The sequence below is a fragment of the Tasmannia lanceolata genome, unplaced genomic scaffold (assembly GCF_043159265.1).
Source record: "Tasmannia lanceolata isolate RefF3 unplaced genomic scaffold, GAP_Taslan_0.1 ptg000023l, whole genome shotgun sequence".
NCBI lineage: Eukaryota > Viridiplantae > Streptophyta > Magnoliopsida > Canellales > Winteraceae > Tasmannia > Tasmannia lanceolata.
This window is the reverse complement of record NW_027518700.1, coordinates 21043879-21070667: the sequence shown is the minus strand read 5'-3', so window position 1 is coordinate 21070667 and position 26789 is coordinate 21043879. Positions and strand designations below refer to the sequence as shown.

At 35.3% G+C, this 26789-nt stretch overlaps 3 long non-coding RNA genes across 5 annotated transcripts in view; 1 reads left to right on the top strand and 2 right to left on the bottom strand.

The window, feature by feature from the left end:
• Nucleotides 1-13332: 13332 nt before the first annotated feature.
• LOC143856548 (uncharacterized) lies at nt 13333-20179 on the bottom strand. The gene is made up of 5 exons (XR_013238269.1): nt 19980-20179; nt 17141-18333; nt 15865-16082; nt 13880-13956; nt 13333-13733 (listed from the first exon to the last, which is right to left on the bottom strand). It is a non-coding gene; the product is annotated as an uncharacterized LOC143856548 (long non-coding RNA).
• On the top strand, nt 19484-20185 carry LOC143856549 (uncharacterized). Its single transcript, XR_013238270.1, has 3 exons — nt 19484-19540; nt 19642-19692; nt 19809-20185. It is a non-coding gene; the product is annotated as an uncharacterized LOC143856549 (long non-coding RNA).
• Nucleotides 20186-24318: 4133 nt separating this feature from the next.
• The window catches only part of LOC143856802 (uncharacterized), a 43455-nt gene continuing 40984 nt past the window's right edge, over nt 24319-26789 (bottom strand). For 2 of the 3 annotated variants that reach the window (XR_013238365.1, XR_013238364.1), the window contains 2 exons: nt 24854-24953; nt 24319-24684 (listed from right to left, as the gene is read on the bottom strand). This is a non-coding gene — a long non-coding RNA (uncharacterized LOC143856802). Of the gene's footprint in view, nt 24685-24853; nt 24954-25601; nt 25902-26789 lie in introns of those variants that run through there. The other variant, XR_013238366.1, reaches the window with a different exon arrangement.

Here is a 26789-nt window from a genome sequence, read left to right as displayed (position 1 = left end):
GGTATTTTATTCTCTCCGAGTCCATACAACTATGGTCCCTTATCATTAAGATGATGTCTCATTTCCAAGAACTCCGTATAAATACGATATTTCATTCTCTCCGAGTCCTTACAACTATGGTCCTTTATCATATAAATATGATGTCTCATTTCATTGGAATCCGTATAAATACGGTATTTCATTCTCTCCAAGTCCATACAACTATGGTCCCTTATTCTCTTTGAGCATCATACAAATATGACGTCTCATTTCCTTGGAATCCGTAAAAATACGGTATTTCATTTTATCTGAGTCCATTAAAAAATGGTCTCTTAATTCTCTTTGAACATCATACAAATAAGATGTTTCATTTCCTTGGAATTCGTAAAAATACAGTATTTCATTCTCTCTGAGTCCATTAAAAAATGGTCTCTTAATTCTCTTGAGCATCATACAAATATGATGTCTCATTTCCTTGGAATCTGTAAAAATACGGTTTTTCATTCTCTTCGAGTCCATTAAAAAATGGTCTCTTAATTCTCTTACAACATCATACAAATATGATGTCTCATTTCCTTGGAATCCATAAAAATACGGTATTTTATTTTATCTGAGTCCATTCAAAAATAATCTCTTAATTCTCTTTGAACATCAAACAAATATGATGTCGCATTTCCTTAGAATCCGTAAAAATACGGTATTTCATTCAATCTGAGTCCATTAAAAAAATGGTCTCTGAATTCTCTTTAAACATCATACAAATATGATGTCTTATTTCCTTAGAATTCGTATAAATACGGTATTTCATTTTCTCTGAGTTCATTAAAAAATGGTCTCTTAATTCTCTTTGAACATCATACAAATATCATGTCTCATTTTCATGGAATCCGTAAAAATACGGTATTTCATTCTATCTGAGAACATTCAAAAATGATCTTTTAATTCTCTTTGAACATCATACAAATATGATGTCTCATTCCTTTGAAATCCGTAAAAATACGGTATTTCATTCTATCTGAGTTCATTTAAAAATAGTATCTTGTTCCTCTTTGGGATCCATATGAATATGACGTCTTATTTCCGTGGAATCTGTATAAATACGGTATTTCATTCTCTCTGAGTCCATTCGAAAAGGATCTATCTCTTATTTCCCTTTGGCCTGTACAATTATAGTGCCTCATTTCTGTTGAGCCTGTTTGAAAGCAGTATCCATTCGAAAATGATCTCTCATTTCCTCATTGCCCGTTTGAAAACAGCGCTGCCTCAAAATTATCTTTCGTTATAAGCTGCACGATCTTCGCTCTTGGATTGAATCCATTTATCCATTATTCTGAACTACCAGCTCATGATGGTAAGAATAATTATCTTGATTCTACTTCTAGGACTTCATCTAGGGTCTTGCATTTAGGAGCTGTTTGCATTTAGGTTGCATTGTGTGTAGCAAATATCTTTGTTGATTAAAGCTACGCAAAATGGTTCTGTCACTTCTGCTTTGGTATTCGATGACTACGTCATCTCTACCAAAGAGGGGCATCTATAGACACCCCTATTTTGCTTCGCTTTAAAAAGCAAAATATTTGGTAGTGTCATCGAGTCTTGAGTCCGTATTCTGCATTAGATTAGGCATCCATGCATTTTAGGGTAGATTTCATCTTGTTATAGAAGTTTTGAAGTTGATCCGCGATCCTAAAGGTCTCTAGAGGTATTTTGGTCATCCTAATATGTCCCGTTTGTCCCCCGAGTTGTGTCTGAGAAATCTTGAGCAATTCCATGAATTTTGAAAAAACTGCTATTTTTAGAATTTCTCAGGGTTTTCCCTAGTTTCACCAAATTCTGTACCTCAGGGGTAATCTGGTCATTTCCAATATGTTTCATATGACCTCTAGGGTGTGTCTAAGGAATCTTAGATCATTTCATGAATTTTGGAAAGCATGCTAAATTTAGAGTTTCTCAGGAGTTTGTTTCGCTTGACTTGGAAATTTTATGTGTCAATGGCATTTTGGGTATTTTCAGGGGGTACCAAATTATCCTGTTTGATATTGCTAACCAAAAGGACCTAACTTTAAGAGTTTCTATTTTTGAAGTTTGACCACAAAGACTTTCCATTTTTAACTTTTCCCGTTACGGGTGAACCAATTTAAGAGTATTTTGGTCACATTTGGATGCGTAATTGTCAAATAGGGGCATTTTGGTCCGAAAAATTATTTTCCCAAAAAAGATGGTTCAATCATGTGTTAGGGATGCACCATAAATGTCAAATGGGTTTGGTCTATATATAAAATGTTGAATTTAAAAAGATTTTATTAAATTTTAACGGAAAAAATCCGAAACCTGTGTGAAATGGCCCATTGGGCTAAAGCCCGCAATAATGGAGCCCATGTGGGTTGACCACCATGGTGGGCAGTCCACATGGCTAGTGAAATCATATTGGTTAAAAGAAAAATAAAAAGAATAAAAAGAAAAGAAGGAAAGAAGGAAAAGAGGAATGGTTGCTTAAAAGAGGTTTTCCAAAGAAGCAATGTGGAATGGGAATAGCATGTCTTGTTTGACAAGAAATTAAGATTGGAATCAAATCCAATTTGGAAACAAGAAAGAAAAAAAGCAAGAGGAAAAAATTGGAAACAAGCCAAAGATGGGAGCTCTCAAATTTGGAAACAACCCTAGTTTTTTTTTATATAAAAATTAAAGCAAACAACCATTAGAAGGATAAAAAAGAAAAGAAAAAAAAGCTCTGAAATTTGTCATTTTTCTCTCTCCTCCCAAAAAAAGAAAAAAAGAAAAAAAAAACTCTCCCCTCTTCCAGTGTGTTTGGTTCTTCCTCTCTTCCAAGTGCTCTTCACAAAGTGCACTCGAATTCTTTCTTCTTCTTCTTCAACATACGGCGGATTGCGGATCATTGGATCGTTCATTGGGTCTTCTTTGGCGATTAAAAGGGTTGGACAAAGCGTATATCTCGGATTACCAACCTTAGAGACAAGGATCGCAATCAACGCTAAGGATTCTTCGCCTTTGCAAAGTAGAAAAACATGCTAGGGTGTTGTTCTTGATGGATCAAATCAATGAGTTTTTTTTTTTTATTTCAGTATGATATATGGTAGATAATAAGTTTTCAAAATCTGAAATTTCACCAAAAAATTAAATTTCCTCCATATCAAGAATGATTTTCTTTCTTTTTTATTCAATATGGATTTAAATTGGATTTTCAAAGCAAGTGTTTGAAAACATGGGCTTTTTCAAAAACCAATATTTTTTGAGGTTAATAAAAATTTGAAAACTACTGGAAAGTATGATCTTTGACCACGGTTTGACTGTCTCATTTTCCGTTTTATTTTTCGAAAGATAACCCAGCAAAGCGTTATTTCTTGAAGAATAAAATGAAAAACAGGTCAAATCAAGTCTAAATTGGATGAAAATTTGTTTCCAAACCGATTTTGGGATTTCTAGATCACCCTAAAATTTTTGGTTTTTAATGATTTTTTAATCCAAATTTAAATTATTTTAAATTCGGCCTATTTTTAATAAATATCAAGAGATTTTGAAAATTGATGAAACTCTTCAGAATTCAATTTTAATTATAAATTGAATTTTTCATGGAAAACAATTTTATAAAAGATATTTTCTTTACTGTTTTCTAGCCGGTCCTCCGTTTTGCGTGCCGTAATTCTTTTTCATATCAAACTAATGAATTTTCAAAAAATTTCTTTACAAACCAGTAACTGGAATATTAGAGAAAAAATGTCAATGGGTTTTGCAAAGTTTTGATATGGTTTTGTAATTTATTTTAATAAACGGGTTTTGATTCATAGAAAATAAATTGATCTTTTCCACTTAAAAATCTATTTATGGAGGAGTTTTAATTTTTAGGTTCTGGAAATTTGTTGAAAATTCTTATAACCTATTTTATATCATATGTAATTTTTTCTTGATTTTAGAATTCCATTAAGTTTGACTTTTAATTGATTCTTTGATTTCATCTGATTTGTGTGTGAATTTTAACTGGTATCAAATTGTAATACAAATCCATGAACTTTTTACAGTGGATTACTCTCATGATTATCTTTATCCTATAAAAGTTTGGATTAATTTAAAATTCATATGCTATAAGTTGCTGTGTTAATCTACAATCTGACTTAAATTTTGAAAAATAAAAAATTGGTAGTAAACCCTAAGGAAAATTCATTAAACTCTTCCAGTAAATTACAATCATCCATATCTTGTTATTCCTAATCATGCCCTAGAGCCTTTGGTATTCCTTAGATCTTATGAATCGAAAACTTTTAAAGAACTGAAAATCATTAACTTCGGCAAACTGAATTGATTTAATCATTGTCCTTGGGACCATTGGATTACAGTTTTCCATCGTAAGAACCTTTAGGGCCCCGTAGGAACACTTACGTCACGTTGTCTCCTAGGTTTTAGAGAGTCCTAGAGTTAGAAGTTCAGCCTCATCACGGCTGTTTGCTACGGATAGCAATCGTGCCATAGATCTAGTTACACTACCCCACTTTTTCCATAGGGCGGGCCTAGTTACCTAGGATGTAGGTTAACTTGCATTAGTCTAAGAGATGTTTTGCACTTAGATAAGACCATATAGCATCTTAGATGATGTCCTAGGATAATAAAATCTGCAACTTGAACTAAATAATCTCTCTTAAACTGTTGAAACAGTCAATCCAGTCTAGATCAGTGTCATAGATGAGTTAGGCATAAGTAGCTTAGTTTAGGTGCACCGAACTACGATCGACTCTGATTCTAGTGAGGCTGGGATACGTAGGCAACTTTGGATGCTTGAATGGCATACCAAGCCCGAGTCTGCCCCACACACAAATGGTGGGATTTTATATATTAGTTTTTTTTATAAATTCTTATTTAAAATATATAAGATTTCTCTCAAATTAGCATTTTAGGAGAATATTCACGTAGGTTGAATCCAAACAAATTAAGAAAATCAAGATACACATTAGGGAATACATTGAAATTAGATCTTAGGATGCATGTCACATAGTTCGCACATTAATATAAACTTAAATGAGTCATTTAAAAGAAATTCAAGAGAGTTAACTTTTGAAATTGAAGACCAGATTATCAAGCAAGAATAGTGCATGTGGTGGTAACTCCCCATATCTTCCATTCTCGTAATCAGGTAACGAATCTAGATTTCTGGTCACTTATGGGTCCTAGATCTCTCATCTAGGTGGCCACTCAATTATTCTCTTTTGCGTGGAATTCGGATTGCTTTAGTGATCCCAAGTTCACGGAAAAGATGAATTAAATAAAAAAAAGTACCCGCCAACCGCGTGGGTACGAGAGACCAAGAGAGAGGGAGGCGGCTCACGGGCCATTCCCCTCTCGCGGGATCGGGTCCCACAAGTTGCTCCTCAACTATCCACACTTATTCATGTTCATATTGTGGTAGATTAGGGCATCACAAATCTAGGTGTAGGCTTTAATTTGTGCAAAAATATACAAATATGTACTTAGGATCCACATTTAGATGAACTAACATGTCAAACATTGCTAGATATAGATCAACATATATCATATTATGTATCTAGCAAAATTCATCTAGTGCATCCAAAAAAGGACTTACTGAAAACATATGCCCATTCATCCAGTTGAACTTAAATGATAGAAAAATAAAAATGAATTTTTAGGAGCCCTCCCATAGCCTAGGGATTGAGTCTACATGTTCATTATAATCCCATGAATAAGAGAAAAATAGGAGAAAATCGATTTGTCCACAAAATCCCTTGAAAAATATCAAGAAATTGAAAACAGGGGTGTGGCGGTCGACCGAGCCTCGGAGGGCGACCGCGGAAGGCAATATGGACAAAATTGAAAAATGGACAGTAGCGTCGAGGAGGACGACCGTGTGAACCCGGTCGACCGCGGATGGTCGCGAGTGAAAAATAAAAACGAACAGTAGCGTCACGGCCGGCGACCGTGACGATCTAAAACTGCTTTAAAAAGGTTTCCGTCGTTTCATTTTTACTCTCGCCATTTGCTTTTCTCTTAGGATTTTTGCTCCTCTTTATTTCTAAATCATCTTTCAGAGCCAAAGCTTCAAGTTTAAGCATTTGAGTGAGGTTTGATCCATTTCCCTTCTACATTTCTCATTTTCTCTCTTCGTTCCTCTTCTTTATTCATAATCCTCATTCCTCTCGCAATATCTCTCCCAAATCCACCGATTTCTCTCTTTATTCATCTTCCTCATCTACTCTCCCTTTCCCTCATTTTCCTTGTATTTTTCTTATCCCTCTCAAAACCCTAGACTCTAAAATGTTGACATCAAGAAAAACCATCGCACAAAAGGGCAGAAAGGCGCGAACCGAACCGGAAGAAGAAGTGTTCCCCGATGAACATTTCTTCAACAAGAAAGCCATGGATCGCTACAATGAATTCTCAAATAGAGTAATCATCTCAGGAAGAAAGGTGATCTTCAAGGACTTTGAAAAGTTTGATCTTACCTCACTCTTCGCATTTCAAGGTTGGGTTTTGTTTCTTGAATATGGTGCTATAATTCACCCTGACCTGATTAGATATTCCTATGCAAACGTTGACATTACTCATAAGGGTGTTGTGATGAGTACATACTTTCGGGGAGAGTTTGGGCTAAACTTAGCTGATTTTTATAAATGGATTGGAGTTCACAATGATGGTAGGAGGATCTTCTTTTGGGGTAAGAATGAAATCGAAAATCATTTCATCATGATAGATGTTTATGATACCTTAGGAATCGTCCCCCCTCCTGAAGATAATTAAATATCAATGCTCACTCAATGAATCCTACTGCGAGATTAATTCACAAGATTGTAGCCTACAACATCACTCCTAGAGCCGGAAATTTTGATACAGTAAAGCCTTTTGAAGCTCTTGTGATTTACTGTATCATGAAGAAAATTAAATTGAATCTGGGATATATCATTATGGGATACATGGATGAGGCTGTCAAGAGAGGACAGGAAGGTCTACCTTTTGGAATGCTTATCACCAAGCTTTTATGAAATAGAAAAATTGATCTATCGAAAGAGTCTTCCAAGAACCCTGATCCCGTGCTCAATCAAACCACCATTACATGCATGAGAATTCCTATCCTGGGTGGAGTTGGTCCTAGTGGGGTTATAACTGATGAGGTTGATGAGGCCATGAGAGAAGCAGAACACGTGGCTCAAATGCAGGGCAATATTAGAGCACATGAGCAGAGACAGGCTAAGCAGCGTCAAGCTTCCACCACTGGCTCATATGAGGAGCTAGCCAGAGACATTGCATCCTTGAGGACCGGCATGGACACTCTCACAACTGGTTTTAATACACTCTCTACTGCTTTTACGACTGCAGAAATTCAGAGAACCTCTGATCATGAGAGACTTGAGCAGCTTATGGCGAGACAGCATAGGGAGATGATGCAGAGGGGTGGGGCGCGAGCCGCCACGCCTTCTCTTGGTCTCTCGTACCCACGCGATTGGCGTGTGCCTTTTTAGTATTGATTTTAATTCATCTTTTATGTGAACTTAGGATGACTAAGGCAATCCGAATTCCACACAAAAGAGAGTGACAGAGTCGCCACCTAGATGTGGGATCTAGGACCCATAATTAACCAGAAATCTAGACTCGCTACCTGGTTACAAGAATGGAAGGTATGGGGAGTTATCCACCACATGCACCATTCCTGCCCGATAATCGGTCTTCGATTCCAAAAGCTAACTCTTTTAAATTCCTTTTAAATGGCTCATTTAACTCTCTTTTAACGTGCGAACTATGTGACATGCATCCTATGATCTAATTTCAATGTAGATCCTAAATGTGTATCTTGATTTCTTAATTTGTTTGAGTTCAATCTAAGTGAAAGTTCTCCTAAAATTCTAATTTCAGGAAAATCCTAAGTGATTTGATTAAACATTTACAAAAAAATTAATATACAAAACACCACAATTTGTTGTAGTGCCGACTCGCGGTTGGTATGCCATCAGACATCCAAGCTGCCTACGTACCCAAGCCTCACTGGGATCAGAGTCGACGTAGTTCGGTGCACCTAAGCTAAGCTACTTATGCCTAACTCAACTAAGACACCGACCTAGACGGGATTGACTGTTTCAACAGTTTTAGGAGAAGTTATTTAATTCAAGTTGAGGATTTTATTATCTTAGGATTTCATTTAAGATGCTATATGATTCTTATCTAAATGCAAGTTGTTCCTTAGACTAATGCAGGTTAGCCTACATCCTAGTTTACTAGGCTTGTCCTATGGAAAGATTGGGTGACTAGTGTAACTAGACCTATGGCACGGTTGCTATACATAGCAAACGTCCGTGATGAGGCTGAACTCCTAACTCTAGGACTCCCTAAAACCTAGGACACAACGTGACGTGAGTGTTCCTAAGGGGCTCTAAAGGATCCTACGATGGGAGACCGCAATCCAACAGTTCCAAAGACATGGATTAAATCAATTCAGTTTGTTGAAATGAAAGATTTTCAGTTCTTTAAAAGGTTTTTGATTCCTAACATCTAAGGAATACCAAAGGCTCTAAGGCTTGATAAAATTCATGCTTAGATCGCATTCATGAAAGGGAATCGTGCGCTCTCACCTCGCACAATTTAACATCTAAGTTATAGTACGTTATTGCCTGGCATGTTTCTCAGGATTTCCGTGGACAGTAGACCTCGGAGCCAATATCGTATTATAATTTACATGCTCAAATTGTCAAGGATTGATCACAATTAGTATACGATTATGAATGCGATTTCAACAATTAAACTATCACAGCATCAGGATTTTACAAAGGAAATCAGTGATTCCTAAGGTTTCTATTTTGATAATTTAATGATTGAATATGTGATGGAATATTATGATCATCTGGAAGTTTTTAAAACAATTTGATTTTAATTCGATTTACTTAAGGATTTTAAAAGGTTTCAATTCAGATTGTAGATTTACACATCAACATATAGCAAATCTTTTCAGAACAAGATGAAATTTCTACAGTAACGTTATTACAATCAGAAAGGATTACTGTAAAAGTTTCATAAATTTTAAGAATAATTTACTATTAATTTACGATTTTACAAATATCTATCCAGATTATGAATTAACAAAGAAACACATAGTAAATCAAATTCAAATCAGTTTAAACTTTATGAAAACATGTAAGTCCAGTAATAATTATCAAACAAATATTTTCAGAAGTTTTCATTGCAATTTACTATTTTTCTCAGATTTAATATAGCATGCATGATTTGACATAAAAAATCATAAACAAATATCCAACAGCAACCAAAAATCTTGAAAACTTCACAGGAGATTAGATTAGATTTAATTTGCTTCTCATTCAAATTTCACTTTCGAAAACCTTATAGATTTTTCGAAAATTGGTTTTTTCCAAAAATACCCCTAGAGTTAAATGAATTTTTAAACCCTTTAAATCAAATCAAGAATTCATCAAAAAATTCGTACTAATTTAAAATCTTAAAATTATGTTATGTTGAAATTTTCATTGATTTTGGATCTGTTTTGACATCTTTTTAAATTCAATCTTTAGAATTTTACCCCTTTGAGGGTAAAGTTCAAAAGGTCAAATCGTGGTCAAAACGAAGTCAAAATTCTTCGAAATTCCAGATTTCTACACTTTTTAATGTGCAAAACACTCAGAGATTGAAAAATTCAAAAATTTTTAAAGGTTTGTTATAATTGCTTTGTAAATTGGATTTTAAACCCTTTTCTTTCCGAAAATTCAATTTTAATATAAAAAATAGATTTTCCAAGAAAAATTTCAGATTATGAAATAACTTAAATTTGATCTAATCTCCTTAAAATTTCACATTCAAATTCTTTAATATTCATGACTTTTAAAAAAAAATCACAAATTCAATCCTAGCATGCTTCTAGTTTAAGATATATGAAAGAGGGTTTTGGAATACCAACCTTGCTAGCTCTCCTTGTCTCTAGGGTAAGTAATCCTCGGATATACGCTTTGTCTTACCCTTTCAATTAGTAAAGAAAACCCCAAAGAATATCTCCAATATGTTGATTATATCGAAGAAATATGAGAATTCTTTTTGAAGAACCAAGTAGAAGAGATGAACACCAAAAGAATGGAACAAAATTCCAAGAAATGAGCAAGAGAGATGGATGAATTTTCAGATCTTCCCCTAGGGTTGGATGAAGTTTCAAGAAGAAGGCCAAAGGTTGTGTGTGCTTGCTTTTATAGAAAAGATTAGGGTTGAGAGAAAATTAGTAGTTTCCAATGTGAGAGCTTCTTTCTTTAGCATGTTTCCAATTTGTGCTTCTTGCTTCCTTTCTTTCTTGTTTCCAAATTTAATTAGATTCTAATCTTAATTTCTTGTTAAATAATACATGCTAAATTACACAATATAGATCTTTCAAGATTAATCTAGAAGCCTTCTCACATAGGAAACTAGCTTTTATGAATGATTTTCGTCCAAAGAGGGCTGTCCACGTTTGAGCTCATTTTCGACTTATTTAGGGGCTGATTCAGAAAAAGTGATAAACTAGAAAGTTGTAGATCTTTTCGAGACGTTCGAAACAAGTATAATTACGAATTTTTTGAATGAGAAGGTAAAAAGTTATGGCAATTTTACTAACCTGACTTTACTAGCCCTTTCTAATTATAACTCTTCTGTTCTTTATTATTTTTTTAAAGCAAATATGATGTCACCAACCACCTCATCCCATGTTGGACGTTTTTGCATGTGGCCTCCCCATGTGGGGCACCCACTTATGTGGCCAACCCACATGGGTAGGTCCACATGGACCCCCACCTCATGGGCTTTAGCCCAATGGGCCATATGACATGTATTTCGGGTTTTTTTTCAATGAAAATTCAATAAAATCTTTTAAATTCAAATTTTTTCATTGATGAACTCAACCCATATGACATTCATGGTGTACCCTCGACATATGGTCGAACCATCCCCTTTAGAAAAATAATTTTTCGGACCAAAATACCCTTATTCGATCAAAACACCCAAAAGCGACCAAAATGACCTTAAATTGGATTGCCCCCAAAGGGGAAAGTTAAAAATAGAAAGTCTTCATGGTCAAACCTAAAAAATAGAAAGTTTTTAAGTTTGCTTCTTTTGGTGTGCAATATCAAACATGATCATTTGGTATCCCCTGAAAATATCTAAAATGCCCTTCGCACATAAAATATCTAAGTAAGTAAAACCCCTGAGAAATTCTAAATTTAGCAGGTTTTCCAAAATTCATGAAATCATCTATAATCTCTCAGACACATTTCGAGAATCAAAAGAATAACAAAGGAAAAGACCAAAATACCCCTGAAGTGCAAAAATGGGCAAAAATGAGGGAAACCCTGGAAATTCTAAAAATAGCAGGTTTTTTCACTTGCTTGAAAACTTGAACTTTCATTTTCCAGATACCATTGGAACACCCTAGAAACCTTTAGGATTGCGAATCAACTTCCAAACACCTAAAATGAGATGAAATCTACCCTAAAATGCATTGATGCCTAATCTATTGCGGAATATAGACTCGAGACTTGACAAACTACCGAATCTTTTGCTTTTTAAAGCGTAGCAAAATGGGGGTGTCTACAATATGGAATGCTCTTTAGAGTTTATAGGGATGATTTGGATAGGGGTTAGAAGAAGACGGCTGAGATGGGTTTGGAGGATGGAGGCCGGATTTACAGAGGAGGTGAAGAAGGGAAGATGGTTGCCAGGTATGGGGTCAATGGATGGCGGTGAGTTCACTTCTCTCTCTCACTCTGCTTTTTCATTGGTGGCTGCCAAGATGAGCTTCTCTGTTGGGGAGAAGAAGTGGGTCGGAAGAACTCGCCGGTGGGAAGGTGTGGGTTGAGCCGAGCGATGAGGGTGCGAAGAAGCTCATGGGGTCGGCCTCTCCCTCTCTATTTCTTAATCTCTCAGATCTCTCTCTCTCTCTCTCTCTCTCTCTCTCTCTCGTTCTTTCTCTGCACTTTCTCTTGGAATTTTTTTTTTTTTAATGAAAATGGAAATTGGTTGCAGAGGGGGAGGAAGATGGTTTTAGGGTGATCGGAGAAGATGGGGTAGGTGAAGTTCCGGTGGAGAAGAAAAAAAATGGAGTAGGTGGTGGTGCTAAACGGTCGGAGCAGATGGGGTTGGGTGAGAGCTCCGATGGGTAATGGAGGTGGATGATGTGGGTTTTGGGTTAGAAACGGGCAGGGGTAGTGGCTCGGTTAGGGTAGATGGTGGAGGTAGATGAGGGTAGAAACTAGATGGTGACTGAAAGGAAGAGGATGATGATCGGGGGTTGCAAATGGCCGGCCGGAGCTTGACCGGAGCACGGCCGGAGCTCAACCGGAGAAGATGAGAGGGGGAAATGTTAGGGTGGAGATGGAGATGTTTCTCTCTCTGTATTTCTCCCTCTGCTGCTATTCTTGCGGCTGCCCTCTCCCTCTTTCTCAGAAAAAATGGGGCTCCCTCCAAACCCTAGTTCGATAGGTGTTTATATATATGTGGAAATGCCATATTTTGCCCCCTATGCTTCCCAGGACAACCCCTTTTGTAGCACATTATGACTACCCTTTTCTCTACAAAGGATGCGCTCGGGTAAAATATGAGGGGAGTCATTTTGGCTCTTCCTTTATTGCATTTAAGATTGGTATTGGCACACCCATTGTTAGATATATCCCTCCCCTTTACAAATAACCTCACAAAGCCTCGCTTTGATACTTGCATAAACTTGACCCGATTTTTATGAAATTTCGCGGACACCTTATTGAGGTTCTAAACTATGCTAGGGCAAAATTTGAGATGCTAATTCCATCACTTAGAGAAAAATTATTCAAACCAAGATGTTTAAGGGCTATTTGGGGTTCGGTCAAAATGGGGTGTCTACAAAACCGAATCTTGAAATCCTTCAGAAAAGGGAGTAAGGATTTCGATCCAAGCAGAATCTTGGAACCCCAAAATCACAGGCGAGAGATTTTCCGTGAGGTACCCAATATCGCACCTCTAAGAAAAAAAAAACTCGATCCAAGAGAGAAAACGAAAGATTTCGTACTTGCTTTTGGCCGTAAGAAACCCAAAAAAAAAAATTGCAATACTTCAAGATTGTTAGTGTAATTAGGGTTAAAGCAACGATGCTTAAAGCATTACACCCAAGGTATCTAATTTGGAATACCAAGTTTGTTGCTTCCAGCCCCTATATATAGAGATACACTAGGGTTATAAGAGGTTAATAGGCTCCAGCCCAAATGGGCCCACTACACCTGATCCATTACCTATTGGGCTTATATTAGAACATACATGGATTATATTATATAGCCAACAAAACATACACTCCATTGGATTTTGGACGGTTGTCCTAATAAATGATAACCCATGAAATGATTAAACCGAATCCATTTATTACCTTCATCAAACAAAATATAGAGCATTCTCTTCCTCCTAACCCATCAATATTTACAAAACAAAAAAGGGCAAGTAAAGTGAAATTAAAGTCTCGGGCCAAATATCCCCCTTGTGCTAAAAAATTCATTAGCCTTTTGCATTTCCCTTTTCTTCTAGGTATGTTGAATGAGCAGTACAAAATTTTCAACAATGAAGGGAATCCTCATGATAGCAAACTTGGGAGCTTCAACCAAGGAGTAGAAGGTGATGGGTGAGCATACATTGATTGAATCATAGGAAACAAACTTGTGAGCGAGATAATCAATGGGCTATAACTATAGCACGCTGTCTACAATGATGATTGGTGGTTTGACGGAAGTGTCTGCAGTGTTTACCAACATGCTCTGAAATCCAAGGAAGAAATGAAAGAAGATAAGTAAAATACTCGAGTAGAACACAGGTAAAATCATATAGTAAGAACAAAAAAATACAATATAGTAAGAACAAAAAAACGATGGATTTTTATTGGCTTTAAGCTTTTTATTCTCACTTTGGAAGTAAACAACTACTCTGCAAGGATAACAGATGGAAATGAATTACATGATCAGCTTCATTTGCATTCCATCTCTGCCATGGATATCATCATGAAAAGTTAGGTTGAAGACAATCATTACTCAGAAGAGTCTAAATGCAGTGAAGTCAATCCATTAAAGAGTACAAAGTTCAAGGCACAAATTAAAATTTTTTGAAGCAGATAATATGGAAGCAGAGAACAGCATTGGATAGAGAAAAACATTTCTATATATACATCAGTTAAAGTGAGAAAAAAAAAACGCTTAGTTTCAAATTTTTTCCTGATTCATGAAATAAATACAGCAAGTGGTGTAGATAGGAAGCGCCACGTTAGGAAGGGAAAGAAAGGCCGGAAATCCTTGTCCGGCAATGTTCTCTGCCTTCCTTTTATCAGCATTCATGGAGTACAGAAATGGTTGGTCGAGTCAAGAAATGATGATGAACAAATGTCCCATTCTAAAATTCCAAACTAAACAAAATGACTTGAATAAGTATTCAATCGACTAAACATGTGTAGGTGATGAAAATAATGTGGGCGTTCGTATGTCGTCGATTACATCTAAGGTTATTACCTTTTTATTTTACTTGTTCTGAAGTTTCTAAATATGAAATGATTTTAGTCAACTATCTCAATAGCAAAGCAAGAGAGAGACTCAGAATATAGAGAACAATGGGTGGCAAAAAAACTCTGAAAAGAGATTAATCTTAGAGAAAAAATCCGTAATAAATGCCAAAAAATTGTCTTATGAACTCCACTGATGGGTTATTTATAGATTTTGGGAGTCTGAAAAAACCAATAAGAAGTGCAAAACAATAGGAAAACATGACCCCTTAAAGAATGATTAGTGTAATACAAAGTGCAGACATCAGCCCCTAAAACAATGATATATAGCTACAGGAATAAGGAAAGGCAGGACTATAAGCAATTTATATACATAAAAATAAGAATGAGAAGAGGCAAGAAAAGTAGATGATTCAAAAACCAAAGAAAAGTGACAATAGAGAACTGTCAAAGGAGGTTTGACCCAAACAAAATAAGGAAGCATCTGCCTAAGGTGATTTGAACTTGCCCTTGGAAGTTTGCCCAACAAAGCCTGGATTCTTTGGGCTAGGATTGCTATGTATCACCATTTCATTGGATTCAATGAGCAATGCATATTAAATCCCATATAAAAGAAGTAACAAAAAGATAGATACACATGGAGACTTACCATAAACCATACATTAACACCCACACAAAAACAAAAACAGGACAAAATGCATTAAAACTTTACCACGAACTATAGATAGAAATCCAAAAAAGGTACCTACGCAATCCATTATCTGTTTAAGGCTTTAAGCCGCATACATGTGTAGAAGGCCATGGAGCACATAAGAAGAAGAAAGAGTACATGGAAAAATGAATGAGATCATGACCCTTTCCTGAAAGTAATCATCCTCAACAGTCCCTAAAATGGACTAAATTTCTGAAAAAGTAATCTATAAATCAATTTGTCCTAAAAATGGGGTAAATTTAACGACAGATATAAAAAATGTAATTTGTAAATTTTTTTTTTTTTAAAGGCTATTAATAAGCTGTACAAGTCAAATGGTTTCCAGACCATAATAAGGCCATGACTATTTCCTGAAAAAATTCATCCTCAATAGATTTTAAAAATGGAGCGAAACGCAAAAGATCAAAAGAATATGGACATTTAGTAAACACATGAGTTGAATGATGTTAGCTACAAAGGTTGAAAAAAAGAAAGACATTATCTTTACAAAGAATTCCACAAACACTTGGCATGCTTAATAAATATCCCCCAAAGAAGCATAGAGACATGAATGAGGGATCCTTCACTCAAATACCTCAAATCGTCAGAATGGAAGAAAGGAGAGAGGAGATATATGCAAACCTTATGAAAGATCATAAATCAAACATCAGAAAAGGGTGTAAAAATGTAAAAAAAAATTAAAGATTACCTAAGGAAATATTCTGCCTCCACGACCTCCTTCTCCCTAATGGGTCGATTGCGAGAGAGATTACTTCTTCCTTACTCAAGTAAATGGATTGAATTCAAAACATCATCGGAGAACCCATCGAGAGATTCCTTCTTGTTTACTAAAGGGTGATCCGAACTATTCATTCGATGAAACCCAACATCAGAGGGTTCCAATCCTTGAATTGCACTGCCCACACCCTGAGAATAATTTAAGGGGGTGCAATCAATATACATTGTAACCCATTCAATGGACAGTTCGGATCATCCTATCGCAGCAAGTTGCGGGATTCAAACCATTTATGCCGCGGACAGCCCAAAAAATTAATGTGTCATAAAAGACGATTAAAGTTTTCCAAAAATTAAAAAAAATGCATTTGTAAACCAAAAATAAGATATTGCAATACAAACGAATCAATTCAATTCAAACTTATAATAGAAAGAAATAACTATAAAATATATACCACTTAGAGAAATAAAGAAAAGAAATAAAGAAAAGAAATATTCAATGTTAAAAAAGAAATATCATTATTATTAAATGTAGAATTTGGTGCAACTGCAAAGCAATAGAAATATAGTATTTTACTGTAACTTTAAAATCTGGTTCAACAACAGAAAAAGAAAAATGAAGCCCACATTGATACAATGATACAAATCAACCAAAACCCCGATCCCATTACGTTGAAAATTGCCACTATTACTACATTAAATTTTTGAGTCATATTATTTTTGGAGGAAACCAAAAGTAGTAGAGTTGTTAACAAAAAATATTTGAGTAGTTTTTCACGTAATGTGAAAATTCTGAACATTAGCATCTTAATGACATCAAATTATAATAAATCCTTTGAAAAGTAAATGGTTTGATGTCATTCCAATAGAGCCTGAAATTGCAACATCAACTAAGCTCTTCCATGATCTTTTTTCCTCCTAAAAAAATAAAATTAAAACAGAGTAAGCAAAGAAAATATTAATCAAGAAAACCAAACATGTTCAAATTCACATGTCAACGTTGTTAAATTACAAAATGAAGAAAAACTGAACCAGGGAAAATATAGTTAATGTACTTATGAGTAGTGATTTATAATATGAAGTGATGGCTACTTATTGGTGAATCCCAGTATGATTGGGATGTCAATAGACTATAACATGAAAAAGGGATATCATTTATGAAGTATAAAATTTTCAATTAGATGTCTGAAAGTAGCTATCCCATTAGCAAAATGTACTAAGCACTCACATTCTATCGCATTAGAACTTACAGTTTTATGAATCTGCATATTTGACTCTTGAGCATCATTTCCTGTCAAATAACATCTAAGCATACATAAGGTTGCATAAAAAATGATCTATGAGTTCTAAAAATGACCGAGAAGCTTGAAGACTTTGGCATTGCAAAACATAAAGTTACAAAAATATCCAAGGAATGAGAGAATCATGCCTTGGGCCTGTTTCTTTTGGATTTTGAGAACTGATTATGAGGCCAAAATTGATTATTGGACTCGAAACAAACAGGTTCTAGGCATCTAAGAACATGAACTAATGACCTTTGTAGGATAAATTATTGGAGAAACCCAGTATAATTGAGATGTCAATAGACTGTAACCTGAAAAAGGGAAATCATTTATGAAGTAGAAAATTTTCAATTTGATGTTTGAAAGTAGCTATCCCATTGGCAAAATGTACTAAACACTCACATTCTATCACATTAAAACTTACAGCTTTATGAATCTGCATATTTGATTCCTGAGCATCATTTCTTGTCAAATAACATCCAAGTATAAATAAGGTTGGGAACACTTTCTTTTCTAATTGATGTAAAAGAACAAAAGATAGCATAGAAGTGTAAATTTTTAAAAAGTCAACAGGAAACCAAACCCCACGGCAATATCTGGGTTGAATGGACAATTCGAGATTTGAGGCTTTTAGCCCATTGAATTTCCAGCTACAAATAGTAAAGCTATGAGGCATGTTACAAATTCAGAAGCATACAATATTATTAGAAAGAAAAGGACAGGAAAGAGGAGGAGCTGCCTAAGAAGAGGTGAGTAGAAATATTTTAATGAACGAAAAATGAAATACCAGCAAAAGCCAAAAGGGAAAGAATTAAACAAAAATCTATTACTGTAACGACCCGATTTCCGTCAAGTCGTTACAAGCAAAAGAATGCAAAAATCATGGAAATATTTTTTTTTTATAAGCAGCAACCACGATAGAATCTTATTCCAACTTAAATATGTCTTACCATAACAATTTCAATACTCATACTTCAAAAGAAAAGCAAAGTTTTAAATCCACAAAGTCCAAGCTAAATAAAATCTTGATAGAAATAAAAAAAATAAATGACTCAGGACGTCAAAATGCAAAGACTCCAGAAACGAACTCTCTGATCACACAGTCCCTTATCCCAAGGTTCCTTCATTTGCAAATGCTCCGCCATCTAATGCCTCAACCCCTGTGGTGGAGGAAACAACGTCAGAGCAGGGTCCTCCAGAGACCGAGCAGAGTAAAGGAGACAATATAAACAGCTTATACAATATAATCCACATCCTTAATAATATCTAGGAACAATAATAAAGACTGAAATAAATTACAATATCCATGGCAATATAAATAAAATGAGTGACAATTATTCAAATTTATACTATGTATGCAACAATTTTATAAAAATTGAGACAGCACATTCCCCAGGTACATCCGGCTTTTCCCCAGTTTATTTTTCTGTCAGTTCTTTTCTGGCTTTCCCATTTTTTTTTCTTTTTGCCGGTGTCCTTGCCGCACGACTACCCACTACCCCTGTCTAAAGGTAGTGGCGTTATGGACTCGGATTTCGGTCTCGCATTTAATACCGAGCCGTTTCGGGGATACTATCCCTTTCTGGATGGTTTGCCAACGAAAGGCTGTACACGCTTCTCGCGTTGGCCTTTAAACCTTAGGTCCCAGGATGATACCACCACACCCTTAAGTTCCCCTTCACTCTCCCCCATGTATGATATGCAATTAAGAATTTAAGTACATTACCTTTGCCTTCCTTCCTGCATTACTTCGCATAAGATTTTAGAACAATTCATTTTTCATTTCAATTCATTTGATTCCAGGCAAGCAAGTATAAATTAACTAAGCAGGTATTAATAAGGCAAAATTTATAAGCAGAGCTACATTGCATAGACAATTTATATTGAAAACTATTACAAGGCAAGGTCTAACTGTCACCTGCCTTCCAGTTAGATTTTGTGGATAAAAATTTGACTAGCTCCCTAGAGAAGGTGGGAAGGTTGATAACCTGGCAAGGATGAGATACATAGTTTATACACTAATTTATACATCAAAACTGTACCATGTCTATTTAATTATTATACATAGATTTTTACGTATATATTAGTTTATACGCATTACTTTTCAAAAGAACATTTATACGCATACATATGTACTGTTTTTTTTTCTTTTCTTTTTTTAAAAAAAAAAACGAATAAACAATAAGGGGGGTGTCTCAAGGTAAAAACGAGGGGCATAAGCATGTACATATTTCGTTATTTATTTTCTCCCTTTCTGTATCTTGTTTTCTTTCTTTACAGCAGTCTTCTTTTCTTTTAACATAGATGAGGGTTTTTGCAAGTTTTGGAAACATGAAATTGAGCATGAAGAAATCGAGAATGGAATGGGTAAGGATAGATCACTTTATTTGTTTCTCTCTTTTTGCATCTTGCTTCCTTTGATTATAAAATCCATGTATTTCTTTTTAACACAGATTGGGTTTTTGCAGGTGATGAAATCGTGAGATTTGAGCATGGAGAAAAACGTGGAAACGAAATGGGTAATGTATAAATCATTTTATTTATTTATTTATTTATTTATTTTCCTTTTTGTATCTTGCTTTCTTAGTTGTAGAAACCCTAAATTCATTTTAACGTAGATGTCGGTTTTCTGCAGGTTTTTGGAGTTGGAGATTTGGGCAAGGAAAAATCGTGAAATGAGATGGGTTTTGAAGAAATACACAAAAGGGTTTCATCGCATACATGGTTTGGGGATGCCGTTCCATGGTTTCCAAAAATAGAAGAAGAAGAAGCTAAGGGATTTCAAGAAAGACCAAAATGAACATACCTTTCTGCTGGTGAATGAGGAAGTTGAAGAATCGAGATGGGTTTCCCGGCCAAGAACGAGGATGATGCAACCGAGCCTCTCTCTTTCTCCCTCTCTCTCTCACTGTATTCTTTCCCCTCTTCTTCTCTTGATTTTTAATCTTAACAATAAGGTATGTAATTGATTTGGGTGGAATTTTTTTAAGGTTTTCTAAGCAAGAATGGGTGATTCCACAGACTAAATGATCTATATAGAAATTTTCCTTTTTTTTTTTAACGTTACTAGCCTTCTTAATTTAATCCTCAATTAATCCTAATTACTTTCCTTAACTATGAATATTGAATGGCTTTAAAAACATTAGATCAATTTGATAACAGACTTACTATAAAGATGGATCTTTAAAAATAGGAAAGTTCACACGTTTTTCCCACAAGAGGGAAAACGTGGAACTCTCTTAATTGCCATTTATTCTTCATTTTTAACTTGATTTTCCATATACAAGAATTTCCAAGAAAATCTTATAATTAGCAGCCATTTCATGAATTTATTGAATTAAATTCTAATTTTATAGATTTAACGAGGATAGTCTTTACAATTACTAAAGAGCAACAAATAGGTTTTGGGTGTCTTAAGTGATGCTTAAGAGATTTAAAAGAATCTCAAATGGAGAATATACATGCACACATACACAAAATAAAAGTACCAAAAAGACAAATTATGAAGGCAAAACTACTGGAAGGGAATAATCTATTATCTCATTTCTTTCCTCTGAATGTAGTGGAGTGGCACCCAAAAAAAGGTTGAGAGATGGAAAATAATGCTCCAATTAAAAAAAATGGCGAGGAAGAAAAAACAAAATGTAAAAAGATTAAGTGAATTATTTGTAAATGTAAAACTATTAGAATATAAACTTTTAAGAAAATGATGGCATAGAGCCGGCATTTCATTGCATAAGGCCCTGCTCGTTTATGATTATGACAGCCAATTGTGAGTGCCAAACTAATAATTGGACTCATAGTTATGTATAAATTTGACTTCATCAATCTGTTTGGCACCCACAATCGGATGTCATAATATTTTACGAACATGCCATATAGTAATCACCAATGTGAAGGGCAAAACCTAAAGTACATTTCTTCCAGCCATGTGTTCTCTGAGTTCCATTTACATTATCAACTTCATGAAAAGCAAGCAGAACACCGTGGTTATAACAGCCAAAATCATAGTAGCCCAAATTTTTTTTTGTTGCCATAGGGTATCCCCACCCCACTTTGTAGGGCGGGACTATTCCTTAGGGATGTGCGCAGGCACCCGGAGTCGATAGTAGCCCAAATTCGAAACCCAGGAACTATGTTTTCCCACAAAATGAAAGAAAAAAATTGTCAAGTCCTTAGCTGATGCATCAATACATCCAAGAAATTGGTTGAAATCAGTATAAGCTTAGTACAGATAAATTGACACAATACACGCTTGGAAGAATACAATTGTCACAGGCTTCCAATAAAAAAATGTAATATAAAGCTCTGAAATTATATCTTGGAAATTCAAGGATGGCACAATTATTATAAATTTCTTAAGAAAGAAGGTACCAAACAAATAGCGACAAAGGTTAAGAGATTCTGAAAGAGTGTACAAACCTTTACAATACACAACTCCCTAAAAACTACTGAGGCTCGCAAAATTCCATTGTCGAACCTCAAATCAAAGGCAAAACAAACAATAAGTTTGATGAAGTGCATGTAAGAAACAAACCAAGTGAACCCCTGAGATTACATACCCAATAATTATAGTCATCCATATCATTTCATCTAAACTAATTAATGGATGATAAACTTGGATTTGCATCTAAACTAATTAAAATAATTTATTTAAAGAAATACAAAGAAGAACCCATTTCCAGAACTGAAAGAGCTTCACAAAAAGTTGAGCGATTTGGGGAAAATGGGGTAGAACTTTAGAAGACATTAAAAAGGAAAAACTTAGACAAAAAATTGGTTGAGGAATTTTATGACGTGTTTGATAGCAAATTATCACCTGGGCTTTTAATCTTTAATCTTATCGATAGCTTGTGGGTTCATCATCATTATCAATCTTTTTAATAGCTCTAGGATGCCATCATTCCAATATTCCAAAATAAAGCAGATTCAAAAGAAGCAAACCATTAGATTGGAAAAGATGGGCAGATAATGCGAATTCACGAATCTTACAGAGAAAGTTAGTGTTCAAAATTCGTATTAAAAACACAGAGGATACAAAAACCTAAGAAAATAAAGGAATCGCAGAGAGAATTGGGAAAAGTGTTGAGGAAACCCTAACCTTGGTATCTAAAGCTGTGGAGGCGTAGGTCTTGCAGAGGGGTTCGATGAGTGGTAAAACTAAGTGGGTTAGGGTTTGGAAAATTGTAGAGAGAGAGGAGGAATAAACCTGTAGGAGAGATTTTCAGCTCCAAAATTCCAGAGAGAGAAAGAGAGAGAGCCATCGAGTCTCTTGAGCTGTGATAGAAAGAGGGAGAGAAATCTAGAAGAAGACAAAAGTATACAAAATATCTCTGACGATAGAGAGGACACGCGTTAGAAAGGAATTGATAAAAAGTAGCAAAATTGGGAGGGACGATATTACCCATAATAGAGAGAGAGAGACGTGTAGATTGGGATGGAGGAGGAATTGTCAAATTGTAGAGAGGTAGATGGATAGAATGGAAAGGCTGGGACGTGTTAAATCGAGAGAGAGAGAGAGAGAGAGAGAGAGAGAGAGTGAGAGGCGGTGGAGACTATGCGATAGAGAGAGAGAGAGAGAGAGACACGTGGAGCTTTAAAACCATGTGGTAAAGTCATTTACAATCTTATATACTAGTAAAGACCCGCCGTGCGATGCACGGGGCGGCATGAAAATTTATATATTTTTCGAGTGACCCAAGAATCAATTCAAATACAAACTGAAAATGTACTGAGTATAAGACCGAAAAGAGAAAACATTGTTATACGGCTTATAGTTAAAAAAAATTAAGAAGATGAGAAATACAATAGTTAAAAAAAGCATGTTGCAAAATGCAGATAGAAGCAAGAATTTTAAACATTACAATAGAGGAAGCCCACCAAGAAAATTTTATGTGCCATCATGTTTGACAACTTCGCAATCTTTTAATCAAATTCGGCAAGTTCTATTGAATAGCTCCGCACAACTTGAAGTGATCTAGAGAGGGGACATTTGCAGCGACATGCCTAATAAAAAAGAAGTTTAAAGAATTATTATCATTTGCAATCAGGTAACTGAGTTTTGAGGGTAATTTTGAGGGTAAGCAGTGGATGACTCATTGGCAAATTTGACATTTATTTGAACATGTAGAATGATATCTAATGTCTTTTTGCAGGATCGGTGCTCTTTTCGTAGTAAACCTCGACATCGGTATCTAAGAATCATCCAAGTCTTCAGTCTGTTTCGTCTGTTTGGGAAAACTCCCCCTGCCAATATCCAGGATTCCTAAGAAATAACCCTGAACTGAATTTAAAAAACAATCATGAATTTAGCTAGATTCATGACCCGAAGAGGCTAAATATAGAATTAAGTTGATCGAGGGAGAAAAAAGAGGTGAACAAAGGAAAGGAGAAGAAGAAAAAGATACTAAAGTCGCAGAATGACTCAACCGTGTGACTACTCAACATTAAAGGTGGTGCTTTTAATCAAAAGGAAAATTCCAGACTTTCAGGAAGGATAAAAGGAAAAAGAAAGGGTATTTTGAGCTTCTAATTGGTCAAAACACTGAATGGATAATAGCAATAAGACATCTATCATGCAAGTTTGTCAATGCAAAGTTCAAGAGATGCATTCTTTTCAAATATGTCCAAGGCATGCAACCCATGTTATAGTTCCTGTGAACAAAAGATGTTTCCATTGCAAAAGATGTATTAACAATAGCTCTCAGCACAAATAAACCAACAAAGGTAAGAGATGAAAACAATTTGCTATATTTATTTTCCCAGCCACTTTTTACCATCTCCTCACTCATGCCATCCAATTTCTTTCCCTCTCCCTTTCTCAACAGTTTATCAACACTTGGTAAGGTGATATTCGGTGATGTAAAATTTCATGGTCGGCAAATATGGCCTTAAGAGTCATTGTTTTGATGTAGAAATTGGCACTTTAGCAAAATCATCAAACAACAAAACTATAAATGAAAGCACATTGACTCTCTCAAGATGTGCTGCATTGCAAGAATCAGAGGCAATAGAAATTAACTAAATCAGAGGCAATAGAAAATAACTAAAAAAACATATACACTAAGAAAGCATCAAAACTAAGCATTATGAATTTGCACTACATGTTGTACAATGCAAAAGTAAAGCAAATCAAGCATGCTCTGTGCCTCAAGTAAATTTCATTTATCCAAGATCTCTCAATTATTGCTGTAAATAAATAACATATAAGTACGTGCTTTTAAACTGTAGAAGCAATTGAAGGTTATCATTTATGAGGCGAAACCTATATAATTGCTCGATAGAATAGCTCATCTCCAATCGAACTTCCAATAATTATTACTACAAATCGCGGGAAAAAAAAAACCCAACATTAGACTTTTAGGCTAGGCCAAAACACAATATATTAATCAAAAGGCTGCAAAGCAATCATCGGATATTACTTGCCATGGTGAAATTCTAAGAAGAAACTTGGCAGCTCCTCACCCTCCATATCTCTTATAGCACGCGCATGAGGTGATAACAACTTCATCCTGTAAAGCAAGTCACACCATTTGAACAGGTTCATGAATAAAATATCATAGAAGATAATATGGTTTGTTTTATACATATTTAGGAAGTTAAAAGAAAATCAATCACTGAGAAAACGAATGAATACATGAACAACCCACACTTAGTAAAATGAATGAGAGACGTACATACATCTAACATGAAGCAAAGAACCACAATTGGAGGAGAAGGTTTTTTTTTTAGGATCCGTTTTGAGGTCAGCTAATACTTGCAAGCCTTTTGGCTCTTCCTCCTGTTTATAAGCCCATAAAAGCTCATGAAGATCAGCCCATGTAGATCAGCCACAGTTCAGAAATAAGCTCTGAAGTGCATTCTGTAGATTATTAACAGAGATGAAACAATCACGAAGGTTGTAAAAGCCATATCTATCATAGGCATTTTATATGTTTGCAAATAATAGAAAAAAAGTTAATCTGTCACAGGCTTTTTACCTAAATTCATCACAGATCGTGTGTGCATGGTTAGCTTGAGTGAAACCAGCAGCTGTAGCTCTGATTAACAGAATCGAACTTTAGACACTCAGGATATCCCTAAATCCTCTCAAAAGAGAAAAAACCCTAAATCCCCTTTGCAGAAAAACCTTAAATCTCTTGGAAGACCTAAATCCCCAGCATAATTCACATCCTAAATAAATAGAAACAGAAGCTACACCAAACATAAATAAAAAATTAAAAAATCCTAGTTTTTTATTTTATTTAAATATTTTTTTGCCATTAAAAAAAATGGGGTTTTTGCAGAGAAAAATCAAACCCAGATAACAAAAACCCAAGAAAAATGCGGTCTTTAACAAAGAGAAATCAAACCCCAAATATTAAAATAAACAAAAAAACAGAGGTATCAAAAATGCAATTTTTACAAAGAAAAATAACTTACTGGAACATCAAGTTCAGACTCAAATTCCTCTTTAACAGAAACACTAAAGTTAGAGCTTTCATCTCTCAAATCAGAAAAAGAAGACCCACTAAAACCCTTCTCTTCTTCTTCTTCCTCTTCATCTCCTCTACCAAACCCTTCAAAATCTTCATTAGAAAAATCAAAATAATCATTCACAAAAAAATCCTCCCTTTCTCCGTTCACCGCCGGCCAAACTTCGTCGGAAAACACCCCATTTCCGGCCATTTTTTCCGGTCTTAAAAAACTCCCTTTCAGTGCTTTTGATTCCATATTCTCTACACAAACCCTAAAAAGGAGAAAAAAAAAGGGTAAAAATCTTAACTAATTCAGAGAATCTTCAGAAGGGGAGAAAAAACGGTCTTTTTTGGGGAGGGAAATGAATGAGGGCAGAAATGCACGATAATAATAAAGGAAGAATTTGAGGGCACATGAGGTATTTAAAATTCAGAGAAGTATGAATTTGAGGGCATATAAGGCATTTACCTGTTTCAGCTGAGGTGTAAATTCCACAGAATTTTCAAGAAAATCAGAAAAGCCTGGGCTTTTCCTCCCAGCTTATAGTAGTAGATATGAATTATTAAGGGGCTGAATGGTAAAAACATATGAGAGAGAATGAAGGAGAAAAATCGACAGTTAATAAAAAAAATCTCTTTTTCCATTTCCTAGTAGATAATATACGGAAACGAAATGATATTTCCACCTGTTTTTTTGCCATTTTGGGATTTGCTAGGGACCATCAAAGAAAGGCATTTTGCAGCTATCTGTTGCATGTGAGAGCAACCACACAGGGCCACTTTTCAGCAGATTTGTTTTATTCATTTAATCCATTGAGGCTGCTGCTCCCACATGCAACAGCCAACCGCAAAATGACTTCATGTGATGGTCCCTAGCAAATCCCACAATATAATATACGGCAATGACATTTCCACCCCCTTTTGCTTGCCTTTTCTTGAAAAGACTGACAAAGGGAGGTTAAAATGCAGTTATTTTGGAAAAGACAGTTTGAAAAATGATGAAAATGAGTATAAATGACCGATATGGACACAAACATGTTTTGATAATGAGACAGTCTATAGTTGTCTTGTATGTTTTAAGCAACTGTCAGTGGCTTCTGAGAGCTTTTTAGCAATTTTCAGTAGCCATATATATGCATTTCTAGAATCCCCTTGATCAC